At 37.8% G+C, this 25,693-nt stretch overlaps 1 pseudogene; it reads right to left on the minus strand.

The window, feature by feature from the left end:
• Window positions 1-3,967: 3,967 nt before the first annotated feature.
• The window catches only part of LOC138842362 (tigger transposable element-derived protein 1-like), a 62,114-nt pseudogene continuing 40,388 nt past the window's right edge, over window positions 3,968-25,693 (minus strand).

A 25,693-nucleotide genomic window follows, 5' to 3' on the forward strand; every position in this document is an offset into this window, starting at 1 on the left:
GGAATGGCATAAGGTTCAAACGCAGACAGGCTTAAACATTTGGTTTATTTTTTCAGTATACCTTTTATTTTATAATATATAATAGATTTCCATATTCCCCCACACCCAGATTTCCCTATTTTTAACATCTTACATTGGTATGTTGCATTTGTCACGTTGCATTTGTCACTATTAATAATAATGTTTCAGTACTGGTTTATTAATTCAGTACTTCTTTTCAGATTTCCTAAGGCTTTCTTTAATATCTCTATGACAGCCCACACTTACGGAGTGGGGAGGTATGCCCCACCTCCTTAAGGACTGATACATTACTTGGATACATTATTTATCCATATTTGAATAATTATTATCTAGATAACGTTTTTGGAATTCTCCTGCATAGGAGATTTACTTATTTAAACCATTTACTTATTTATATCAGTATTACTTATGGATATTTATTTTACACTTTGGGTTATATCCAATACTAGTTTATTTTTGTTGTGGTTGTTGCTGTAAATCTGACATCCATGTGTTGATAAGATCATGCTCTCTCCAAAGTCTCTAGGGGAACATTCTTCCTTGCCCTTCCAGCTTTTGATAACCTCAGGTATTCATTAGTCTGTGGCAGTGTAACTCCAATCAAACTGCAAGTTTTTGCCACTTGATCCCTTTCACCTATTTCTCCCACCCCTCCAACCTGCCTCCTCTCTGGCGACCACCAGCTTGTTCTCTGTATCGATGAATCTGTTTCTGTCTTGGTTTTATACATTTTTAATAGAGTAAGATTATTTTTTCATGTTCTGCATTCCGTAGTCAGATACCCTAACCTCTTACGTAATTGTTTAGATTTTGCATACATACATTAAGGTCCATTCTTTGTGACGTAGAGTTCTATGGGTCTTGTTGAAAGCATAATGTTACGTGTCTACCATTATGGTGTCATCCAGAATAGTTTCACTGCCTCAAATAGTAAACTGTGCCTCACCTTTTCAAACTTTTCTCTCCCAACTTCTGTCCACCACTTATCTGTTTATCATCTCTATAGTTTTACCTTTTCCAAAATGTCATCTAAATGGAATCAAACAGTATGTAGTCCTTTGAAGCCAGCTTCTTCTACTAAGCAATATGCATTGGGAATTCATCCATGTGTTTGGTGGCTTGAGAGCTTAATCCTTTTTATCACTGAATAATATTCTGTTGGATGGATTGTACCATCATTTGTTTATCCATTCACCTGTTGACACATTGGTTGCTTCCTGTTTTGGGTGATTTTAAATAAAGCTGCTGTATATATTCATGTTCAGGCTTTTGTGTAGACACAAGTTTTCAGATTAACTATGTAAATAACTAGAAGTACAATTTCTGGATGATACGGTAAGACTATGTTTAGCTTTGTAAGGAACTGGTAAGCTGTCCTCTAAAGTGGATGTACCATGTTGCATTCTCAACAGTTAATGAGGGAGCATGTCACTCTGCATCCTCATTAGCAGTTGGTGTTGTCAGGTTTTTGGACTTGAGCCATTCTAATAGGTGTACAGTGATGTCTCATGGTTTTAATTTTTATTTCCCTAATGACAAGTGATGTTGAGCATCGTCTCATACGCGTATTTCCTATTTGTGTATCTTTTTTGGGAAGGTGCATGATTTGATCTCTTGCTCATTTAAGAAATTGGGTTGTTTGTGTTCTTATTTTGGAGTGAACATCTGTTTCGAATGTATAATTTCAAATTATGTTGTAGGAAGGATGATCTATATGGGCCAGGCATTCTGACATGAATTATTTAATTTCAGCCTAAATCTGTTCCTAAGAGGCAGGTATTATGCTTCTGTTTTTACACAGGAAAGATCTAAGGGTAAGAGATCAAACATAATATTCAGAAGCAACACAGCCAGTAAGAGGTAAGATGGTCTTTTCTAACGGAGTCTAAAAAGTGTTTTCAGACCTATCAGACCTAAGAGCTCCCTTTTCCTGTTGTAAGTATTTTTATATCTCATTTACTATCGCAAAATGATAGTTATAAATAATATGACCTACTTAAAAACATCATAAAACTATACAAAACTCTGTAGTATAAAGGAAAACTAAAAGGAAAGAGGAATAACAGTAAAACAATAAAATACCGTGTGTATATATGTAAATACTTATACAGGATTATACTAGGTTATAATACTAAATATTGATGGTAGCACCCACTTATAATTAATGAATTTAGTTGTAAAAGATCAGAAGCCTTTCCATACCAGAAACTCAGGAAATTAAAAGATATTTTAGATGAGGAGATGCCACAATAAAAAAATGTCAGAAATTAAGTACTAGCCAGCTAGATTTATTTGAATACAGTACAAGAAGAAAGATAATGCTTATGTGAAATAGGGAAAACATGCTAGGATAAACTGTAAAATCTAGAGGTGGAGAAATTAGGAAGCATAAAGTCTTTGCAAACAAGATGTATCCCAAAGTCATATAGGATGTGGCAAAGTTATTTATTGGATGAAACTGTCATGCATTGCAATTTACCATCTCTGGTGCCCGATTACTAGATCCCAGTCCTAACTCCCATTCATTGTGATAACCCAAGACAATAAGACATTTTCTTAATTTCCAAATTTCCCTAATACCCCTTTATTCTAAATCCATACATTAATTGTTCTAACTTGTAATTTTGTAATTTGAGGGTTATTGTCACTCAAGTCAAGCTGCAAAATTTTAGAATATTTCAGAATATTTTGGAAATTTTAATTAATGATAAGAGAAGTGTTGAAAATCAATAAAATACAGAGCTTAAATTTTCCAAACTCATGGCCTTGAATCAAATGGATCTTACCTTGGATAGCACATGAGCTTTGTAAAAATTAAAATACATTATAGGTCTTCCCCGGTGGTGCAATGGTTAAGAATCCATCTGCCAATGCAGGGGACACGGGTTCAAGCCCTGGTCTGGGAAGATCCCACATGCTGCAGAGCAACTAAGCCCATGTGCCACAACTACTGAGCCTGTGCTCTAGAGCCCGTGAGCCACAACTACTGAGCCCACGTGCCACAACTACTGAAGCCCGCATGCCTAGAGCCCGTGCTCTGCAGCAAGAGAAGCCACAGCAATGAGAAGCCCGCGCACCGCAACAAAGAGTAGCCCCCGCTCGCCTCAACTAGTGAAAGCCCATGCACAGCAATGAAGACCCAATGCAGCCAAAAACAAAATAAAATTAATTAATTAATAAAAAAAACACATTATATAGAATAGAGTCAAATACTTTAGATTTAGGCCGAAACTGCTCCCCCCAATCTTAAAATCACCCCCACCCCGATTCCGCCTTGTGTACCTAACAGCCTCAAAATCTTTCTCTGGTATAATACTGAGAGACAAACTATGAAAAAATCACTGCTTTCCTTTTAATGAGTATCCATTAGGTATTTCTCTTGTACTAAGAATTGTGTGAGGTAGAAATGGAGGATGTCTATACAATTGGAACACACACACACACACACACACACACACACACACACACACACACACACACACACACACACACACACACACACACACACACACACACACACACACACACACACACACACACACACACACCAGCCCCTCCTTTCAACTTCTTAACTTCCTTTACCCTCATCTTACAGATTAAGGGCCTATGACAATCATAGTCCTGATAAGCCAGTGTGGCCTTGTCATCTTTGAATTTATCTGAATTTTCTGGCATGAATTGGTATGTTCAACCTGGGCCACCTCTTGTGGTAATACATACCTCAGAGATATCCAGGAGTACCTCGGAAATATTGCAGGTTCAGTTCCAGACCACCACACAAGGCGAATATCACAATAAAGTGAGTCCCACACATTTTTTTTAACAGGACATATAAAAGTTATGTTTACATAACTATACTATACTATAGTCTGTTAATAATGCGATTGCATATGTCTAAAAACCAATGTATATACCTTAATTAAAAATACTTTATTGCTAAAAATTGCTAACCGTCATCTGAGCCTTTAGTGAGTCCTAATCTTCTTGCTGGTGGAGGGTCTAGCCCGGATGTTGGCGGCTGCTGCCTGATTAGAATGATGGTCACTGAAGGCTGGGGTGGCCGTGGCCGTTCTTAAGATAAGGCAGTAATGAATTTTGCTGCATGGATTGACTCTTCTTTCACAAATGATTTATCTGTACCGTGCAATGGTGTTTGAGTGTTACACCCACAGTAGAACTTCTTTCAAAACTGGAGTCAATCCTCTCAAACCCTGCCACTGCTTTATCATCTAAGTGTATATAATATTCTAAATTCTGTGTTGTCATTTCAATAACCTTCACAGTCCTTTCACCAGGAGTAGATTCCAATTTAATAAACCACTTTCTTTGCTCAGCAATAAGAAACAACTCATTATTCATTAAAAGTTTTATCCTAAGTTTGCAACGATTCAATTCAGCAATTCAGGCTCCATTCCCCTAATTCTAGTTCTCTTGCTATTTCTGCTACATTTTCAATTACTTCCTCCACTGAAGTCTTGAACACCCTCCAAGTCATCCATGAGGGTTGGAATCAACTTCTTCCAAACTCCTGTTAATGTAGACACTTTGACCTCTTCCCATGAATCAAAAATGTTCTCAGTGGCATCTAGAATGGTGAATCCTCTACAGAAGGTTTTCAATTGACTTTGCTCAGATGCATCAGAGGAATCACTATCTATGGCAGCTATAGCCGTATAAAGTGTATTTCTTAAATAATAGGACTTGAAAGTTGAAATTATTCCTTGATCCATGGGCTGCAGAATGGATGTTGTGTTGGCAGGCATGTAAACAATGTGAATCTCATTGTACATCTCCATCCGAGGGCTTGGGTGACCAGATGCATTGTCAATGAGCAGTCATGGTGGGTTTTTTTGTTTTTTTTTTTTTTTGGTGCGCAGGCCTCTCACTGTTGTGGCCTCTCCCGTTGTGGAGCACAGGCTCTGGACGTGCAGGCTCAGCGGCCATGGCTCACGGGCTCAGCTGCTCTGCAGCCTGTGGGATCTTCCTCAACCGGGGCACGAACCCGTGTCCCCTGCATTGGCAGGCGGACTCTCAACCACTGCGCCACCAGGGAGGCCCGAGCAGTCATGTTTTGAAAGGAATCTTTTTCTCTGAACTGTAGTTCTTGAGAGGGCATAAAATATTCAGTAAACCATGTTGTAAACAGATGTGCTGTCCAGGCTTTGTTGTTCCATCCATAGAGCAGAGGCTGAGTAATTTCGGTATAATTCTTAAGGGACTTAGGGTTTTCAGAATGGTAAATGGACATTGGCTTCAACTGAAAGTCACCAGCTGCATTAGCCCCTAATAAGAGAGTCAGCCTATCCTTTGAAGCTTTGAAGCCAGGCACTGACTTCTCCTCTCTAGCTATGAAAGTCCTAGATGGCATCTTCTTCCAATATAAAGTTGTTTCCCCTACATTAAGAGTCTGTTGTTCAGTGTAGCCACCTTCACTGATTATCATAGCTGGATCTTCTGGATAACTTGCTGTGGTTTCTACATCAGCACTTGCTGCTTCACCTTACACTTTTATGTTATAGAGACAGTTTCTTTCCTTAAGCCTCATTCTAGCTTCAGACTTCTCTTCTGCAGCTTCCTCACCTCTTTCAGCCTTCAAAGAATTGAAGAGAGTTAGGGTCTTGCTCTGGAATAGGCTTCAGCTTAAGGGAATGTTGTGGCTGGTTTGATCTTCTATCCGGATCACTAAACATTTTTCCTACCAGCAGTAAGGCTGTTTCACTTTCTCATCATGTGTGTATTCACTGGAGTAGCTCTTTTGATATCCTTCAAAGACTTTTCCTTTGCATTCACAACTTGACTAACTGGCACAAGAAGCCTAGCTTTTGGCCCATCTTGGCTTTTGACATGCCTTCCTCACTAAGCTTCATCATTTCTAGCTTTTAATTTAAAGTGAGAGATGTGCAACTCTTCCTTTCACTTGAACACTTAGGGTTGTTTATTGGCCTAATTTCAATATTGTTGTGTCTCAGGGAATAGGGAAGTCCAAGAAGAGGGAGAGAGGTGGGGGGGGGGGTAGGGATGGCTGGTAGGTAGAGTGGTCAGAACACACACAACATTTACTGATTAAGTTCACCGTCTGATATGGGCACAGTTTGTGGCACCCCAAGGCAATTACAATAGTAACATCAAAGATTACTGATTACAGATCACCATAGCAAATACAATAATAATAAAAAAGTTTCTAAAAATGGCGAGAATTACCAAAATGTGACACAGAGACATAAAGTGAGCAAATGCTTTTGAAAAAATGGCACCAATAGACTTGCTTATTATGGAGTTGTCATAAACCTTCAGTTTGTAAAAAAAACAAAAAAACAAAGCAAACAAACAAAAAAAACCCCACAATCTGCACAGCTCCATAAAGTGAAGCCCAATAAAACGAGGCATGCCTGTGTAGATTTATTGCTTGTTCTCTCAGACAAGTCTTGCTGTCATTAGTCCACAATTTTACTCTTCACTTTTTTTTTTTTTTTGCGGTACGTGGGCCTCTCACTGTTGTGGCCTCTCCAGTTGTGGAGCACAGGCTCTGGACATGCAGACTCAGCGGCCACGGCTCACGGGCCCAGCCGCTCCGCGGCATGTGGGATCTTCCCGGACCGGGGCATGAACCTGTGTCCCCTGCATCAGCAGGCGGACTCTCAACCACTGCGCCACCGGGGAAGCCCTACTCTTCACTTTTAAGGGAAATTTTTGTCATACTACCCAGACAAACTAGAAGAGTAGTAAGGCTAGAGCAGGAGTGTAGAGGGTTGGAGGGATTCGGAGACCCATCAAGGGAAAGGAAATGCCCACTAGGTGGCAGTAGTACACAGAAGTTTTATTTGGGAGACCCTCTGAATGCCTCACAACAGGAGGCTAGAGGTTACAGGAACTGGGGTACCATACAGAAGGGAAGGAGGGCAAAGAACTCCCAGGGGAAGATGGAGCAGAGAGGAGGATTAACGTCTAGGTGATGCCGCTCAGCAGCATGGTGGGAAGTCTGGGTCAGAGAGCTCCGAAGGACAGCAGAGATTTGGGATGTGCATGGCCCCAGGGCATATCTTATCTATGGCTAGAATACGTAGGGCAACTTTTCATGGGGTATGCAAAGCAGGCAGGCTCTAAATGACTAAAAAAATCGCTTATTTGGGTTATGTTTGTTTAAAACAACTGGATGTGCTTAAATTTGAGTTTGGTGCCAGCTGGCTTTTGAACTATTGAGTCTCAGCTTGCAGTGAAGAAACAAACAACTTAGGAGTGAATATATGGGGGCTGACCTTGGCTCATTTATATAACAGGAAGACTTTGTTGTATGGTGAAAAAAGGTGAGTTTGGAATCAGAGAGATCAGGATTTAAGCCTTTATTTTATCTCTGATTAACTATATGACCTTTGTAAATTTCATTAAGAATCTCAGCTATCTCATGTAGAACAGGGATGTCTTAATAGCCAATCAATAAGACTGAGAGAAAGATTAAGTGAGGTAACACACACTAAACGCCAGGTATGTAGTATATATTCGATAAATATTAGGTGCCTTCATGATCCTTTCCTGTACTCTGGGGTTTGTCTTAATTTGCATGTTCTTGGATAACAGCACTTCATCCACAAGCTCGCATCCAGGTAGTTTATTTTGGGAATTGATCTCAGGTAACAGGAGTGGGGTCTGAAGAGGGAAAGCTTATGTAAGGATGTGCTCTAGGGTCTGCTTTTACAGTGACCAGCTATGAACGTTGTCTGAGGAGCATATTGAACGTGCCTCAGGGTTACTCACAAGAGGAAAAGAAGTGAGGAGAATTTATCTACGGGCACTTTCCTCCACCTCGTCCAACTGGCATGTTAACTCTTTCTCACTTCTGGTTTGCAAGCCTGTGAGTGCTGGTTTCCAGAAGCTCTCATAATACCACCACTTCAAAGCCAGAGGTGAAGGGGCAGAAAGCCAGAGCAGTGGTGCCCCTGGGGTGAGACGCTTTGCAGTTACATCTCTGCGAAGCTGGTTGCTGCAGCAATGGTTGGAATACAAGGTGGGCCAAAATGATGGTGATTGGGGTGTGTTCAGTAGAGAATGCTAACTGAAACAGGAGATAATTATCCAATGATGGGCAAATCCTTCTTGGAAAGAAGGGGTTATTTTTAATAAAATCATGAGGCAGCTTATTGATTTTTCAACTCAGGAGTAGAAAAATTTTGTAGGCTACATGCACTACAATTCTCCTTGATAATTTTTAAAAATTCATTTATTTTTTGGCTGCGTTGGGTCTCGTTGCTGCACGTGGGCTTTCTCTAGTTGCAGCGAGCGGGGGCTACTCTTCATTGTGGTACGTGGACTTCTCATTGTGGTGGCTTCTCTTGTTGCAGAGCATGGGGTCTAGGTGTGTGGGCTTCACTGGTTGTGGCACATGGACTCAGTAGTTGTGGCTCGCGAGCTCTAAAGCGCAGGCTCAGTAGTTGTGGCGTACGGGCTTAGTTGCTCTGTGGCATGTGGGATCTTCTCAGACCAGGGCTCAAACCTGTGTCCCCTGCATGGCAGGAGGATTCTTAACGACTGCAACACCAGGGAAGTCCCTCTTCTTGATAATTTTTGAACAGGGCTAATTTTAAATTTTTGATTGTCTATTTCTCTGTATGAAGATAAAGTGATAAAACACGTGATTTCCTCATTCTGTTAGGTTCTTCTGGTTGCAAGGGACTGAGGCTTTCTTACTTTATTTAAAGCATCAGTGATTATTTAGGAGAATACACGGGTACAATATTCCAGGGCACATGTTGAGATAGGCAAAGTTAATTCATGCAAATTCCATTTTACTGGCTTTTCTGAGAGAGGAGAGGAATGGGACATTCCTGTGACAATTACATTTAATAAACATGTACCCAGGAGTGAGCGTAAACTGGAAGGTGGGCATTTTCTGTTTCTCTGGTCATTTTCTTTTGTGGTGAGAAGATCACATGAAACCTTGGGTAATACCAGTGTTTAAAGAAGCATACTTTTCACACAAAATTTCTTCCAAAAACAAGACATCTGCTTCATCTAGTACTCAATGAAAGAAACCATGATTTGCTCCAAAGCTAGAAGAAAAAAAAAATATTTCAGTCTCTATAGTGGTACTCTCTCAAAGGATTTTCAAGGAAATTATAACTGTCTTGAATTTTTGTCTTATGTCTGAGGAATCTAAATTCTTTGAATTTAAATTAGATTCTCTGAATCTAAATTCACTGTAGAATCTAAATTCTGAGTAAATATGTGATGTAAGTGGCAAGCCGGACCAACAGAAGGGAAGGAAAACTAGTAATGCCACTGCCTCTGAAATGTTTTAGTTTTCTTCTTTTTTTGATATGTTTCCCTTTCTATACTATTGATCTTTTACTTTATGCTTCTTCTTTCCCATAATTTTAATTTACTCATAGCTTTGACATGCAGGACCTGTCGTGGATCAAATTCTGTTTCAAGGCACCCTTTGACCATCCTCCTGCCAGTGACCTAAATTGATATGGGGTGAGTGTGTGTGTGTGTGTGTGTGTGTGTGTGTGTGTGTGTTTGGCTTGAATTCCTGAAACTATATTTGACCCAACTCCCACTTTTAGGCTTTAATATCTCACCTATGGCTGACACACCTGAAAGTGTACCATTTGGGGTATCATTGTCCTAGAATTCCATCTGGGGATAAGACAGGGTCACAGAGTCTTCACAGAGCTTTATGAAAAACAAACAGGCTACGGGTAAGACAGTTTACACAGAAGGGGGCTGTGGCTCTGGCAGGTAATCTGAGAATTGGTCTATTTACCATCAGTTATCCAGTACAAAGAAAGGGTGTTCTCCACTTAGTAGTCAACAGTCAGCTAATATCCTGTGTATCATCCAGATAAAACATAGCCGGGATGGAATATTCTTTAGCAAGAATTCTGAATCCAAGGTTCGTTGCATTTGGCTTCTCCTCTTGCTTTTGAACTTTTCCAGTTGTCCTCAACCTAATAGACCTATTATTTTTATTCTCTGACATTCTTACTTAACTCTCTCTTGATTAATAATACATGAACAAACAACAACAGGCTCTTATTCTGAACTTCCTCAGTGGAAGTCAATGGAGTCAGAATAACTTAAAAGTTGTGGGTATCACAATTAAATTTCCTTCTGACATTTGAGACTGTCCCAAGGTGATAAGGACAAGGGCTTAACCTCAGTCAGGGTAAGGAGGAAATATTATGTGGTGATGTAGCCATTGAAATCTGAACCTAGCCAGTGTGGACAGTATTTGGTTGGCTTTAATAAAAGTCCATTATTTGATCTATTAGGTCAAAGTTTGAAGTATTCTCTCTTTAGAACGTTGTTCCTAAATAGCGAGAGAAGCAGTATCACTTATTATTAAAAAATTAGCCAATTTCTCGAGGACAGTGTATTTTATAAAAAAAAAAAGGGATAAATGAGATGGTATGTTGCATGAAAGAAGAGAGATAAAATTCATCAAAATTTAATTTCTATGAATTTTTACTCATTAGGTGTGACTGAGCATGTTTTTACAGACTAGAAAATATACCTTAGGATTAAGTTAGAAGGTTTTGGAATATGTATAAATTCTTTCATTATGCAGGTGCTTCAGGACATAACTCATTCTCTGAGAGAGGTGGTCTCATTTTGTTCTCAAATGACACAGTTCAAGCATTTAAAAAACTATATCTTAATTAAATTTCACATCTCTTTCCAACATGTAGTATACCAACAGGTAGTATACTATATAGGCTCTATTAAAGTGTTCTCAATGTCATTACAAAGTTTAATGATGCAAAATTTGAATCACTGCAACAAAATTTATAATATATTCACCCAACTATCCTCTCATCCTTAAAAAATTAGTAAATGTCCACAATGGACATTTGTGTTTGATTAAGATGTAGAAGTGAGTAAAACAAACAAAAAAAAGGAAAGTCATGTATAAACAATTATAATACAAAATAGTATACATTAAATGTCATACCAAAGGTCACAGTAACATAATTGGGAGAAATTAGATGGATGTGTCAAATGAGCTGGATGAATCAACAGAGTCTTCATGATAAAACAGGTACTTGGATGATCCTCAAGGAAGGGGTAGAAGTTTATGGGTATTGGGTAAGAAGGAAGAGAATGAAAGGCAAGAAAAATGAGGCATTGAAGGGTGAGTCATAAAAAACTGTTTGGGGAAAGTTTATGATGAATGTAGATTTGATAAAGGAAAATTCTCGACAATAAGGCCAAAAAAGAAGACTGAGGTAAGCATGTTTGGTACCTTCAGTGACATGCTAAAGAGTTTTGGTCCTTTCTTGTCTTCAACAGATGGGGCATAAATAGGTTATAAGAAGTAACAGCAATTAATCTGCTGACATGTAAGTTCTCTTTGGCTCCTGAGACTGCATAATACAATTCAGCTACTTATTCAATTACATCTTATTTAAAGACAAACAAAATCTTCCTCTATGCATCCCAAACTGCCTTTGAGAGAGCGAATATACCCCAATAATGGAAAAGATGGGCTATTCTAAGTTCCACATTATTTTATGTCTATTATTCTTCACAAATTAGCTGCAATATAAATATTTCCTTATTATTTGATACAATGAATCACTAAAGAGCAAACCCACACTTCATCCCCAATACTGTCTGGTTTATCTGAGAGGAGCACCTCAGTGAACCTGGAAGTTGTTGTGTTTCCAGCTCTTGATTCTCAGGAGAACAGGTGTAGGTCAGAGAAAAAGACGGTTGTTCCACGGGCAGTGCCTACATCTCTACCTGAAAGATGCTCAGACAGAGATTTTTGATGCTTGATAAGAGTAGAAAATTCTTGACTGCCATTAACTAGGAGATACACCATCATTAATAGGCTACAGTCATTAGTCCTCTGGGTCTCCTAATAAAGAAGTATAGAGGAAGAGGCATAAAGAATATTTAGAAAATTCAGTAAAAGCAAATTAAACACTTTCAAACTTGGGTACTGAAAGCTCACAAAGCTAGAGGATTTGAATAGCTTTGGCAAGAAAAAAGACAAAACAGTGCAAGATTATAGTTGAAAACTTCCCTAACATGGAAAAGGAAATAGCCAACCAAATCCAGGAAATGCAGAGAGTCCCAGCCAGGATAAACCCAAGGAGAAACATGCTGAGACACATAGCAATCAAACTGACAAAACTTAAAGACAAAGAAAAGTTATTAAAAGCAACAAGGGGAAAATGACAAATAACATACAAGGGAATTACCATAAGGTTAACAGCTGATTTCTCAGCAGAAACTGCAAGGCAGAAGGGAGTGGTATGATATACTTAAAGTGAAGAACCTACAATCAAGAATACCTTGCCCAGCAAAGATCTCATTCAGATTTGACAGAGAAATCAAAAGCTTTACAGACAAACAAAAGCTAAGAGAATTGAGCACCACCAAACCAGCTCTACAAAAAATGCTAAAGGAACTTCTCTAAGCAGGAAACACAAGAGAAGAAAAGGACCTACAAAAACAAACCCAAAACAATTAAGAAAATAGTAATAGGAGCATACATACCAATAATTACCGTAAATGTGAATGGATTAAATGCTCCAACCAAGAGACACAGACTGGCTGAATGGATACAAAAACAATACCTGTATATATGCTGTCTATAAGAGATGCACTTCAGACCTAAGGACACATACAGAATGGAAGTGAGGGGATGGGAAAAGGTATTCCATGCAAATGGAAATCAAAAGAAAGCTGGAATAACAATTCTCATATCAGACAAAACTGACTTTAAAATAAAGACTATTACAAGAGACAAAGAAGGGCACTACATAATGATCAAGAGATCAATCCAAAAAGAAGATATAACAATTGTAAATATTTATGCACCCAACATAGGAGCACCTCAATACATAAGGCAAATGCTAACAGCCGTAAAAGGGGAAATCGACAGTAGCACAATCATAGTAGGGGACTTTAACACCCCACTTTCACCAATGGACAGATCATCCAAAATGAAAATAAATAAGGAAACACAAGCTTTAAATGATACATTAAACAATATGGACTTAATTGATATTTATAGGACATTCCATCCAAAAACAACAGATACACTTTCTTAAGTGCTCATGGAACATTCTCCAGAATAGATCCTATCTTGCGTCAGAAATCAAGCTTGGAAAATTAAGAAAATTGAAATCATATCAAGCATCTTTTCTGACCATAACAATATGAGATTAGAAATAAATTACAGGAAAAAAAAGTAAAGAAACACAAACACATGGAGGCTAAACAATACACTAGTAAATAACCAAGAGATCACTGAAGAAGTCAAAGAGGAAATCAAAAAAATACCTAGAGACAAATGACAACGAAAACATTATGACCCAAAACCATGGGATGAAGCAAAGCAGTTTTAAGAGGGAAGTTTATAGCAATACAATCCTACCTCAAGAAACAAGAAAAATCTCAAATAAACAATCTAACTTTACACCTAAAGGAACTAGAGGAAGAACAAAACCCAAAGTTAGTATAAGGAAAGAAATCATAAAGATCAGAGCAGAAATAAATGAAATAGGAACAAAGAAAACAATAACAAAGATCAATAAAACTAAAAGCTGGTTCTTTGAGAAGATAAACAAAATTGATAAACCTTTAGCCAGACCACTCAAGAAAAAGAGGGAGAGGACTCAAATTAATAAAACTAGAAATGAAAAAGGAGGAATCACAGCTGACACCACAGAAATGCAAAGAAGCAACTCTATGCCAATAAAATGGACAACCTGGAAGAAATGGACAAATTCTTAGAAAGCTGTAACCTTCTAAGACTGAACCAGGAAGAAATAGAAAATATGAACAGACCAGCCATAGGCACTGAAATTGAAACTGTGATTAAACATCTTCCAACAAACAAAAGTCCAGGACAAGATGGCTTCACAGGTGAATTCTATCAAACATTTAGAGAAGAGCTAACACCCATCCTTCTCAAACTCTTCCAAAAAATTGCAGAGGAAGGAACACTCCCAAACTCATTCTATGAGGCCACCATCACCCTGATACCAAAACCAGACAAAGGTACTACAAAAAAAAATTACAGACCAATAACGTTGATGAATATGGATGCGAAAATCCTCAACAAAATACTAGCAAACAGAATCCAATAACACATTAAAAGGATCATACACCATGATCAATTGGGTTTATGTCAGAGATGCAAGGATTCTTCAATATACACAAATCAATCAACGTGATACACCATATTTACAAATTGAAGAATAAAAACCATATGATCATCTCAGTAGATGCAGAAAAGGTTTTTGACAGAATCCAACACTGATTTATGATAAAAGTTCTGCAGAAAGTGGGCACTGAGGGAACCTACCTCAACATAATAAAGGCCATATATGACAAACCCACAACAAACACCATTCTCAATGGTGAAAAACTGAAAGCAATTCCTCTAAGATCAGGAACAAGACAAGGATGTCCACTCTTGCCACTGTTATTCAGCATTGTTTTGGAAGTCCTAGCCATGGCAATCAGAGAAGAAAAAGAAATACAAATTGGAAAGGAAGAAGTAAAACTGTCCTTATTTGCAGATGACACGATACTATACATAGAAAATCCTAAAGAGGCCACCAGAAAATTACTAGAGCTAATCAGTGAATTTGGCAGAGTTGCAGGGTATAAAAGTAATGCACAGAAATTTCTTTCATTCCTATACACAAACAACTAAAAATGAGAAAGAGAAATTAAGGAAACAATCCCATTCACCAGTGCAACGAAAAGAATAAAATACCTAGGAATAAACCTACCTAAGGAGGTCAAAGACCTGTACTCAGAAAACTGTAAGACACTGTTGAAAGAAATCAAAGATAACACAAACAGATGGAGAGATATACCATGTTCTTGGATTGGAAGAATCAATATTGTGAAAATGACTATACTACCCAATGCAATCTACAGATTCAGTGCAATCTTTACCAAATTACCAATGACATTTTTTACAGAGCTAGAATAAAAAATTTTAAAAGTTTTAAAAAAAATTAATTTATTTTTATTTTTGGCTCTGTTGGGTCTTCTTTTCTTTGTGCAGGCTTTCTCTAGTTGAGGCAAGCAGAAGCTACTCTTCGTTGCAGTGTGCAGACTTCTCATTGTTGTGGCTCCTCTTGTTGCAGAGCATGGGCTCTAGGCATGCGGGCTTCAGGAGTTGTGGCACATGGGCTCAGTAGTTGTGGCTCACAGGCTCTGGAGCGCAGGCTCAGTAGTTGTGGCACATGGGCTTAGTTGCTCCGCGGCATGTGGGATCTTCCAGGCCAGGGCTTGAACCCGTGTCCCCTGCATTGGCAGGCAGATTCTTAACCACTGCACCACCAGGGAAGACCAAAAATCTTAAAATTTTTATGAAGACACAAAAGACCCCAAATGGCCAAAGCAGTCTTGACAGAAAAAAAACAGAGCTGGAGGAATCAGACTCCCTGACTTCAGACTATACTATTAAGCTACAGTAATCAGGACAGTATGGTACTAGCACAAAAACAGAAATAAGATCAATGGAACAGGATAGAAAGCCCAGAGATAAACCCATGCACCTTTGGTCAGCTAATCTATGACAAAGGAGGCAAGGCTATACAATGGAGAAAAGACAGTCTCTTCAATAAGTGGTGCTGGGAAAACTGGACAGCTACATGTAAAAGAATGAAGTTAGAACACTCCCTAACACCATACACAAAAATAAACTCAAAATGGATTAAAGATCTAAATGTAAGATGAGACACTACAAAACTCTTAGAGGAAAACATAGGAAGAACACTCTTTGACATAAATCACAGCAAGATCTTTTTTGACCCACCTCCTAGAGTAATGGAAATGAGAACAAAAATAAACAAATGGGACCTAATGAAACTTAAAAGCTTTTGCAAAGCAAAGAACACTACAAACAAGATGAAAAGACAACTCTCAGAATGGGACAAAATATTTGCAAATGAATTAACAGACAAAGGATTAATCTCCAAAATATATAAACAGCTCATGCAGCTCAATATTAAAAAAGCAAACAACCCAATCCAAAAATGGTCAGAAGATCTAAGTAGGCATTTCTCCAAAGAAGATATACAGATGGGCAAGAGGCACATGAAAAGCTGCTCAACATCACTAATTATTAGAGAAATGCAAATCAAAACTACAATGAGGTATCACTTCACACCGGTTAGAATGGGCATCATCAGAAAATCTACAAACAAATTCTGGAGAGGGTGTGGAGAAAAGGGAACCCTTTTGCACTGTTGGTGGGAATGTAAATTGATACAGCTACCTTGGAGAACAGTATGGAGGTTCCTTAAAAAAATTAAAAATAGAATTACCATATGACCCAGCAATACCACTACTGGGCGTATACCCAGAAGAAAACATAATTTAAAAAGACACATGCACCCCAATGTTCATTGCAGTACTATTTACAATAGCTAGGTCATGGAAATACCTAAATGCCCATCAACAGACAAATGGATAAAGACGATGTGGTACATATATACAGTGGAATATTAGCCATAAAAAAGAATGAAACTGGGTCATTTGTAGAGACGTGGATGGACCTAGAGACTGTCATACAGAGTGAAGTGAGTCAGAAAGAGAAAAACAGATATCATATATTAACGCATATATGTGGAATCTAGAAAAATGGTACAGATGAACCGGTTTGCAAGGCAGAAATATAGACGCAGATGTAGAGAACAAATGTATGAACACCAAGGTGGGAAAGAGCGGGTAGAGGGTGGGATGAATTGGGAGATTGGGATTGACATATATACACTAATATGTATAAAATAGATAACTAATAAGAACCAGATATATAGCACAGGGAGCTCCACGTCGTTGTACAGTGGAAACTAACACAACATTGTAAAAAACTATACCCCAATTAAAAAAAAAATCTAGACAGTTTCATCCATTGTTTTGGTGTTCTCAAGGAAAAGTATACTGTACTATTTACCGGGTCTCAGTTTTCTCACTTGTAAAATGAAAGGTTTGGACAGGGGTCAGAAAACTATAGTCCAGGGAATGAATTTAGCTTGTTGAAAGTGTTTGTAGATAAAGTGTTACTACATACAGTCGTGCCTGTTTGTTTCAGTATGTCTATAGCTGCTTTTGTGTTACCACAGTAGGGTAATGTAGTAGCAACAGAGATTGAAAATATTTACTGTCCATCCCTTAGAGAAAAAATGTACCTACTCTGGACTGGATTTCTCAAGTGAGTTAAAACAACCCAGAAGTCTAAGAGTATATTCTCGTATTAATTAGAGCCGTTGTCTACCATGCAATTCATCAGTGAAAGTCTTGCGAAATATGACACATTTGTATTCCTGACAAGAAACACTGGATTGAGAGGTTTGCCCGTGCACAGTCACTTAGCAAATTGAAAGCCATAGTCTCTTCTTCCAAAGCAAAACACAGTCTAAACAACCCTTGTTCTTTCTCTCCCTGGGGCTGCACAATTATTGACTTGATTAGTTCAGACTTCATTAAGTTTATTTGTTATAATTCAGGCAGACTGAGCTGCAATATACCATTATTGCCTTTTTTCTTCCTTTAAGGGTTTGTTGGTGATGTACATAATGAAAGAAAAGTTATAGGGAAATATTTTGCCTTACAAACTGAACCCTCTTGAATTACAAATTAAGCAGTTGATCACCATGTTCTCCCCCAACACACCCACTTTTTCTGTTCATTGTTGAAACAGATCGCAAAGAATCTCTATAAAAGCCTTAGTTTGCCGTTTGAATTAGAGACAGAATGACTGGTGGTTTGGATTCAAAAGAGCCAGGTTCCAATTCCAGGTCTGAAACTTTGTCAAGCTCTCGATCTCTTGAAGTCTCACAGCCCCCCAGTTCTTTGACCCTCCTCCCATCAAATAGTGGGGACTGTGCGCCTTCCCTTTGACTCTGGGTGGCTTGTGACTCCTCAACCCAAAGAGATGGTCTGTGTAACTCATGAAGCTCCGTCATAAAAGACGATGCAGCTTCTGACCTGGGGTCTGCAACACTTGCACTTGAGCCCTGAGCCACCAGGTAAGAAGTCTGCCAACTCCGAGGTCAACATACTGTGAGGAAGCCACACCACTTGGCACTTTTGGTTTTCAAGTCATCTTGGGGCCTGACAAGTGAAGGAAGAAGATCCCAGGTCATTCCATCCTCCAGTCCTTGAGTCATCCCAGCCATCAGACCTTCCCAGAAGAGATCCCAGACATGGTGGAACCAAGAAAATCCCCATAAATAACAAAATATAAAATGAATCATAAAGTGGTTACAGTTTTAAGTCACTCAATTTGGGGGTAGTTTGTTTAGCAACAACAATAACAAAACTGGAACAGCATCTGCAGTATGGAAATCATCATAGTAAATGTGATCCAGCTGTGTTGGAAGGACTAAATGAAATAAGAATATATAAAATACCAGAAGGCCTAATCTGTAATAAGCAATAACTTGTAGCTGTTAATGCTATAATTCCTGAAAATATGTCTTTAATTCTGATTTTTTTTCATTGTGACTGGGTTCTGTCACAATGAAACAGAACCTTTTACCCCTTCTCTGTAGCACACACACACCTAGCCTCACTGCCACCCAAATAGAAACTATCGGTTCAAAAAAAAATTTATCTCTTTCATCTTAAGAAACAAAAACAAAAAAACCCGTTGGGTTTAAAAATAGCAAGCTTGAACATTCAATAAAGCAGACTGCTGGTGATACTTAGGAACACTATTTAAGAAACTAAAATACAAAGGACAAGTTAATATTAATTATATGTTTGTTTAACATTTATTCAAATTAATATTTATTAAGTGTCTACTATGCGTCAGAACCTCTGACATAGCCCATGATAGCCAGCCTTGGGGAAAAAAATGCCTGCTTTGCCTTTGGCCAAGCAAAATAATTACTGCAGTTCCTGATTGAATAATACTATCTAGCAAGCAGTTTGTGATCCAACTTGCATCTTCTCAGATCAGACAGACATACCTTTGCATACATGATGAGATGGTAAACAATCACCAAATCTCAGGATTTCCTCATTGAGGAGTTAGGTCCAAGCATCTCCTCCAAGTTTTATCCCACTCTTTTGATTTGTCAGTAAACAAGGAGTTGTACCATTTGTGTGGCAGAGACTTTGAACATCATGAGATTCAAATGCATAGTGAATAGAAGTGACATTTATCCAAAGCAATTCCATTCACAGCCGCATCATTGGAGAAGGGTGCCAGTCTTGATGAGATCAACTGTGCCTTGAGACCACTCTGTGTAGCCAAATTGTCCTGCACTTAAACCTGAAAACAAGCACTCTGGTAAATAATTCTTTGCTTCAGGATCATAATTCAACTCACTGTTTATTCCTTTGGAAGACAGTCACTCCAGCTTTGTTAAATAAGGCAGTAATTCTTCCCTTATGTGGTGTCATCCCAATGGTTATGATAGTTTGCAGAACTCTTAACAGATTATAGTGGGATGGGGATGCAGATATGTGCTGGAGACTTGAGGGAAGGTTGAGTTCTGCAGGAATTTGTTTCCTAGGAAGCCACCTTCATCGTTCTGCAGACATTAGCAGGGAGAAGAGAGAATGTTGGATTTGGACTGATGGTGATTTGGGTTAAGTGCCATGTACATTTTCCTACTTAATCCTCGTGATAACCCTACAAGAGAAATATTTATCTTACATTATCTAGAAGGGGAAAGTGAGGTATAAGTTAAGTAACTTGCTTAATGTCAAGAAATTTGAGACCTTCTGAAGTGTGAGGATGTATCCGTCTCTCAGGGGAAGCTGTTTAAGTCCATAAATCGAATGGTTGAATAGTGGGTGGAAAGCTCTCTACCATATTCTTCTAAGAGTATTTATATGTGGTTTCAAACACTTTAAAAATAATTTTAAAACAATGCATGCTCAACTAGAAACTATGGAGAACACTAGCTGATAAAGAGTAAAATGAACACCACCTTTAATCCCATCGCCTAGAAATAACCATTGTTAAGTTTCTGAAGGACTATGATTCCTTACAGTCTTTTTGCTATGACTTTTATTGACTTAAGAGTCTCCCTCTTAAACTAGAAATAGAGCACATTTATTTCTAAAAGGCAGAAATTTATGAAGAGAAAAGTTAAAATCACCAATAATTCCACAGTCCAGATATGTTAACATTTGGGGAGATTTTCATACAAACACATGCATATATACTCATTTGTATAGATTTATATATTCATGTATATAGGTATAAGCATATAATTTACATATATTATATATTTTCTAACAATTTGACATCATACCCAATGCAGAATTTTATATCTTAAATCCATTATTGTCTTGTCAGAGAAATCATTCATTTAAATCAGATTTATTAAGGCAATAAAGAAGAGAGGGATGTAGAAAAGAGAAGGGACATGGAGGGAAAAGTAAAGGGTGGAAAGGATATAGGAGAAAAAATGAGAGTAGGGGAAAGCAAGAGAGCAAGCCTAGTCATATTAATCATATGACTTCTGGCTTTATCAGCCCTAATTATAACTTCAGTCATTCATCTTCATCTCTCTCTGTATATATGTTTTTCCTATTTAAATCTTTGTGAAGCATCATTATCAAAGATTATATCCACAATGGGAATACATTTATGTTGTACTTAACATCTCCGAAACAGACTTATAAGCCTTGTAATCATAGGACGTATCCCAATATTGTGACCACCATCATGATCGACGTCGTATGCCACTTGTTGAGTGCTTCACCCTGCCAAGTCTTCAGAATTTATGTGAGGCGTCTCATTTAACCTTTACCAGTTAGGGTAGGGACACTTTTTAATTTCATTTTACAAATGAGACATCGGAGATTCAGAACTATGAAGTACATTCCCGGAGTTCTTATAACTAGGAAATGATGCTGGGTTTTGAACCTAGGTTTTCTAACTCTTTAGACCATGATGACAGTGCTGGAAATGAGACTATATTGACCCTCTTGATCAAAAGGTAGGATTGTAACTTAGGTGTTTGCTAAATAGATTGACAACAGCATCACAGGCCGCAAGAATATAGAAGTGTCACATTTTAGAAATGGAAAAAGTCTTGGTTCAGAGTGTAACATCCTCATATTAAACATGATATAAAGGGAACACAGAAAGATGCAGTGACTTACCACCTGCCAGGTGGTAGACTTATGCCACATGAGTTTCAGGCCAGTATCCTTTAAACTAAAAATAACTCATACAGATTGGCAGGAAGGACAGTGCTCTGAACTAATAGCATCGAGACTAATTTGCAGGTTCAGCTCTCATGAATGTGTCATATGACTTTAGTCAAGTTACTTAATCTTTCAAACCCTTAGTTTTTTGGGGAAAAAAAAAAGTAACTTTTCCTTTTTTTTCTTTTTCCCTTGTGGAAAGAATGGGGGTTAGAATAAGTGATACCTAAAGGCAAAGGCTAAAATGCAGGCTTTCCAGCCTAAATGTGGAGTTCAACTCCACCAGTTAGATAGGTCTTCCCGTGAGTAAGCCATGTGACCTCGCTAAGCCTCATTTATCTTGTACTTAAAATAGAGATAATAATAGTCTGTACTTGGGGGTTGATGTGAAGATAAAATGATAATCTAAATAAAATCTCTGGCTCATCCTATGTGCTCAATAAATGATAATTATCTAAAGCCGCTTCAGGTTCTGAAATTAAGCATTACAAATCAGGAAATAGTGAATATCTACCGTATCCCCAAGGTCACCTACCAAAATCAACTCTAAAATGCATACTTCTTACAGAAACTCTTCATTTCAACTTCCCAGAGTGTTAGCCTTTAATTTGAGAAAGTAATTTTTAGTTCATGTTTTTGTAGAATCCTAGGGAGGGAGAGGAAGCATACACAGAGATCATTTTGGTATATGCCCTTCACAAGGTTAAATCCCTTAATTAAGTCTGTACTAGCTCGTCTCTCTCCTCAGAATTTCTATTTGAAACCTCTTCATTTTAAGTGCTGATCTAAATTTATGGATTGCTTTACTTTCCTGGATCTTTTCTAGTTCACCTCTCACTTTTTCAAGGGAAGAACAAACCAGATATACTGCTGTCGTCATCACTGTTATCAGAGGCAAGAATTATAATGTGGTGCTCTTATCTGATACTTTGATGACATTCTGCAGTTTGGATATATTTTACAATATGGTACTGCCTTCAAATGGCATTGTCCACAGCTTTTCTCAACTACAGAAACTATTGGCGTAGTTGATGTGTTGATATAACTAATAATTGCTTTCAGCTTTGTCCACAAATAGTGAAAGAAAAGAGGAACAATGCAGCAGTCATTACCAAGTACATCCTTAAAAGACCCGTCAATTGAGTTTTGAGTTTTTGTAAGTCTATCTCAGGTTTTTAGTTTTCTCTCAAGATATTCCTTGGTGATTCAGACACATGGGAAGAGTCTCAGGTGCATGAGGTTATTTAGTCTCCTTAAATAAGGGAGCCTGTGTATTATAAATTTATGAAGAGAAATCTATTTGTTTCTGTTCTATCAAAGTGAATAACATATTCACAACAGGTTAAGGGACAGAAAGTGTAATGGTATAAGACTATTCCCTCTGCCAAGAATATTAAATATCTTTTATTACATATGATAAGATACTCAAAGTGCCTAATTTGTAGCCAGTTCTATAGAGTTAGGCTCTTTCAGGTGGTGAGGACAGAGACTGACTTAGGGGATGTGGTTAATTTTGAGGAAACAAAAGGAAGTCAGGATGCTTGGAAGCTACCTCAGTAACTCACTAGTGATTTCTTATTGAGAAACAACATTTACCCAGAATACCCCTGTAACTTGAAAGCCATTCTAACAACATGTCATTATCGTGACTCAGCTTGTCTTTTTGCACATGGACTGCTTCTACAGCAACACCTAATACTAGTTTTATTTACTAGTACTCACTTTGTACCAGGTACTATGTGATGCATGTTGTGTGCAATGTGCAATCTTGCCGTCATATACCCTAAAACAGAACATCTGATGAGGTTGAGTTAAATGTTCGGTATGCGATGTTGAATGCCTTGTGGACTGAGTTCTTATCCCAGGAAATCTCATAAGTTAATGTCTTATCTATAGATGACTTCTTTTGGATCAGGATTTGAATCAGTAGGTAACTGTATAATTGTGGGAAAAGTATAAACCGTTTCATCCTTTAAGTCAAGGAACCTCTTTAGTTGCTTCATTGTGCAGGAGCCATATAACAAGTAGGTATAGCGAAGCTTCTTTCTATTTAGGGCAAAATGGAAAAATTGAAGCTACTATTGCCGATAGTACTAATGTTATTATTACCACAATTGCTAACAGCAGGGATTATATCAATCACCTCCACTTATGTTAAAGACTTCTTCCTTTATGTAGATGAAACTTGCTAAATTACATTTATGTCACTGTATGCCTTTAAAAGAAAATAATGCTCTTCGTTCACAGTCCAAGGGGGGTGGTTTTTGCTTGCTTTATGTATGTAAACAAAGAGATATGGGCTTTCAGAACTACCTTGATGGTTTACTCTAAATACCTGTCTTAATTTCAGGAGACCAGAAGGCAGGGATGGCTAAAACTGCACTTTAAGATAAAATATTACTTGGAGCAAATAGTCCCAGGGCTTTTATTTTGGAATTTGTTTACTCTGGTTCAGCACAAAAATCTTACCTTCTGAAAAAATATGTGATTTTTCTTTAAATATGTATAATTATTTGTCTTTTTTATAAAATTTCTTGAAAGCTTCTATTCCATTGGGTGTAAATACTACTGGGTGTAAATTGGCTATAAGGATGTATTGTATAACACAGGGAATATAGCCAGTATTTTGTAATAACTGTAAATGGAGTATAACCTTTTAAAATTATACATAAAAAAGAAACACACTTTAAAGATACAAATAGGTTAGAAGGAAAAAAGGAAGAAATAACATTCTCCCCTAGAAATCCTATCCTGAATTCATTTATGACTTTTCTCCAGTTCTCCAGTTTCCCTGTACTTACACAACTTACAAACATATAGGAGGTTTTGTAGCAACACTGAATGCTGAAGATCAGCTCTCACAGTGCAAAGTTTTCAAACGTTTTGCAAATTTCATCCAGAAGGCAACAAATGAAAACTTTAGCAATTGCTGTAATCCCTTAGAGCTAAACATGACAGCTGTTTTAACATCTGGGAAGTCATGTCTTTCATCAGCTCAGCAAAAGATCTGTAGACTGCTGAACATACCAGAAAAAAAGTGTGTGCAAGACACTGTCTTAGAACTTCTATAAGACAAACTGATCTAACAGCTTTGCTGCTCTGAATAGTTTATAACCATGAACTGTCAGCAGGTTGAATCTAAAACCTGGGAATGTTTTCAGCTCTCCATTATTCTGAAATCCCTGCTAGGGTCTTAGATTAGGAGTGTTTAAGGCTAATAAAAGTCCTAATTGGTAGTTAGTATTAGTGATCTGAAAAAAATGTTACCTAATCAATTGGATTCAATGAGAGTTGATTGAAATACTACATGGGCAGGAAGAGCGAAAAGGGCTCTTAGAGGTTTTATAGAAAAAGTTATAGACTAAGAAACAATAATATACATACAGTTAAGTCTTAATAAAGCAATATGAATGGTTTTACCCCGTTTCCATCACTGGATCACATGTGTAAATATACCTTGTAAGAGCTCATTAATTAATTAAGTCTTTCATGTGTCATGTATACTTATTGATCACTTATTATATCAATCATCTACTGTATGTCAACTTCGGATTAAGTGCTGAAATACACTTTTCCTCCTCCCTTCATTGAACCTGATGGGGAGACAATTATTAAGCACAGAATCCCAAGCAAAGTAAACCGTATGTGCAAATGTCCTTAAGCGAAAGGAACGTGATGACTTAAAAGAGAGGAGAGTAGTGGTACCAAAGTGGACAGGCAAAATCAAGCTAAGACTTTGCAGGAGGCCTTAACTTTGATTTTATCCTAAGCATATCTGGAAGCTTTGGAAGCTTTAAACAGGAGAGAAAAGAAAATATGATTAGATGTTCATTTATCACAGATGATTCTGGCAACCGAATGGAGGTTGGGATGGGGGCTTGTGGGATGAGGTGGAGGATTGACTTAGAGATACAAGTGAGGAAGCTATTGCTCTGGTCAAGAAAGGAGATGATGCTGGCGGCATGACCAGGTGTGGGGATAGAGAGGAATGAATAGAAAGACTGAGGAAGTAGAATGTATGGGACTTGGCTGTCCATTTGTGTTGTTGTGCATAAGAAACAATCTAAATTATTAAATTTCTCAAATCTGGAATACTTTGAAAGCAATACTTTTGCTGACGGTTACTGTAAATGGCTACACTATGTTACTAATTCCCTTGACACCTATTTTCATGTATGTGTGTATACTATATGAAATCTTGCTATGGAATATCATTTAATATCTGGCTTTCTAAAGCTTGAATAAAAGCTGATGGTTTCAATATGATAAAAATTGTATTTAAAACGCATTTAATATGAACTTCTTATTTCTGTATAGCAGAAGTAAGCAAAACATAGCCCATGGGCCAAAGTCAGCTCATGTCATGTTTTTGTAGATAAATTTTTACTGGAGCACAGACACACCCCTTTACTTTACATACTATCTATAGCTGCTTTTGAACTGTAACAGCAGTGTTGAATAGTTATGATGGAGACCGTATGGCCCACAGAGACAAAAGTATTTACTATCTAACCCTTTACAGAAAATG

The sequence above is a fragment of the Globicephala melas genome, chromosome 16 (assembly GCF_963455315.2).
Source record: "Globicephala melas chromosome 16, mGloMel1.2, whole genome shotgun sequence".
Lineage (NCBI taxonomy): Eukaryota > Metazoa > Chordata > Mammalia > Artiodactyla > Delphinidae > Globicephala > Globicephala melas.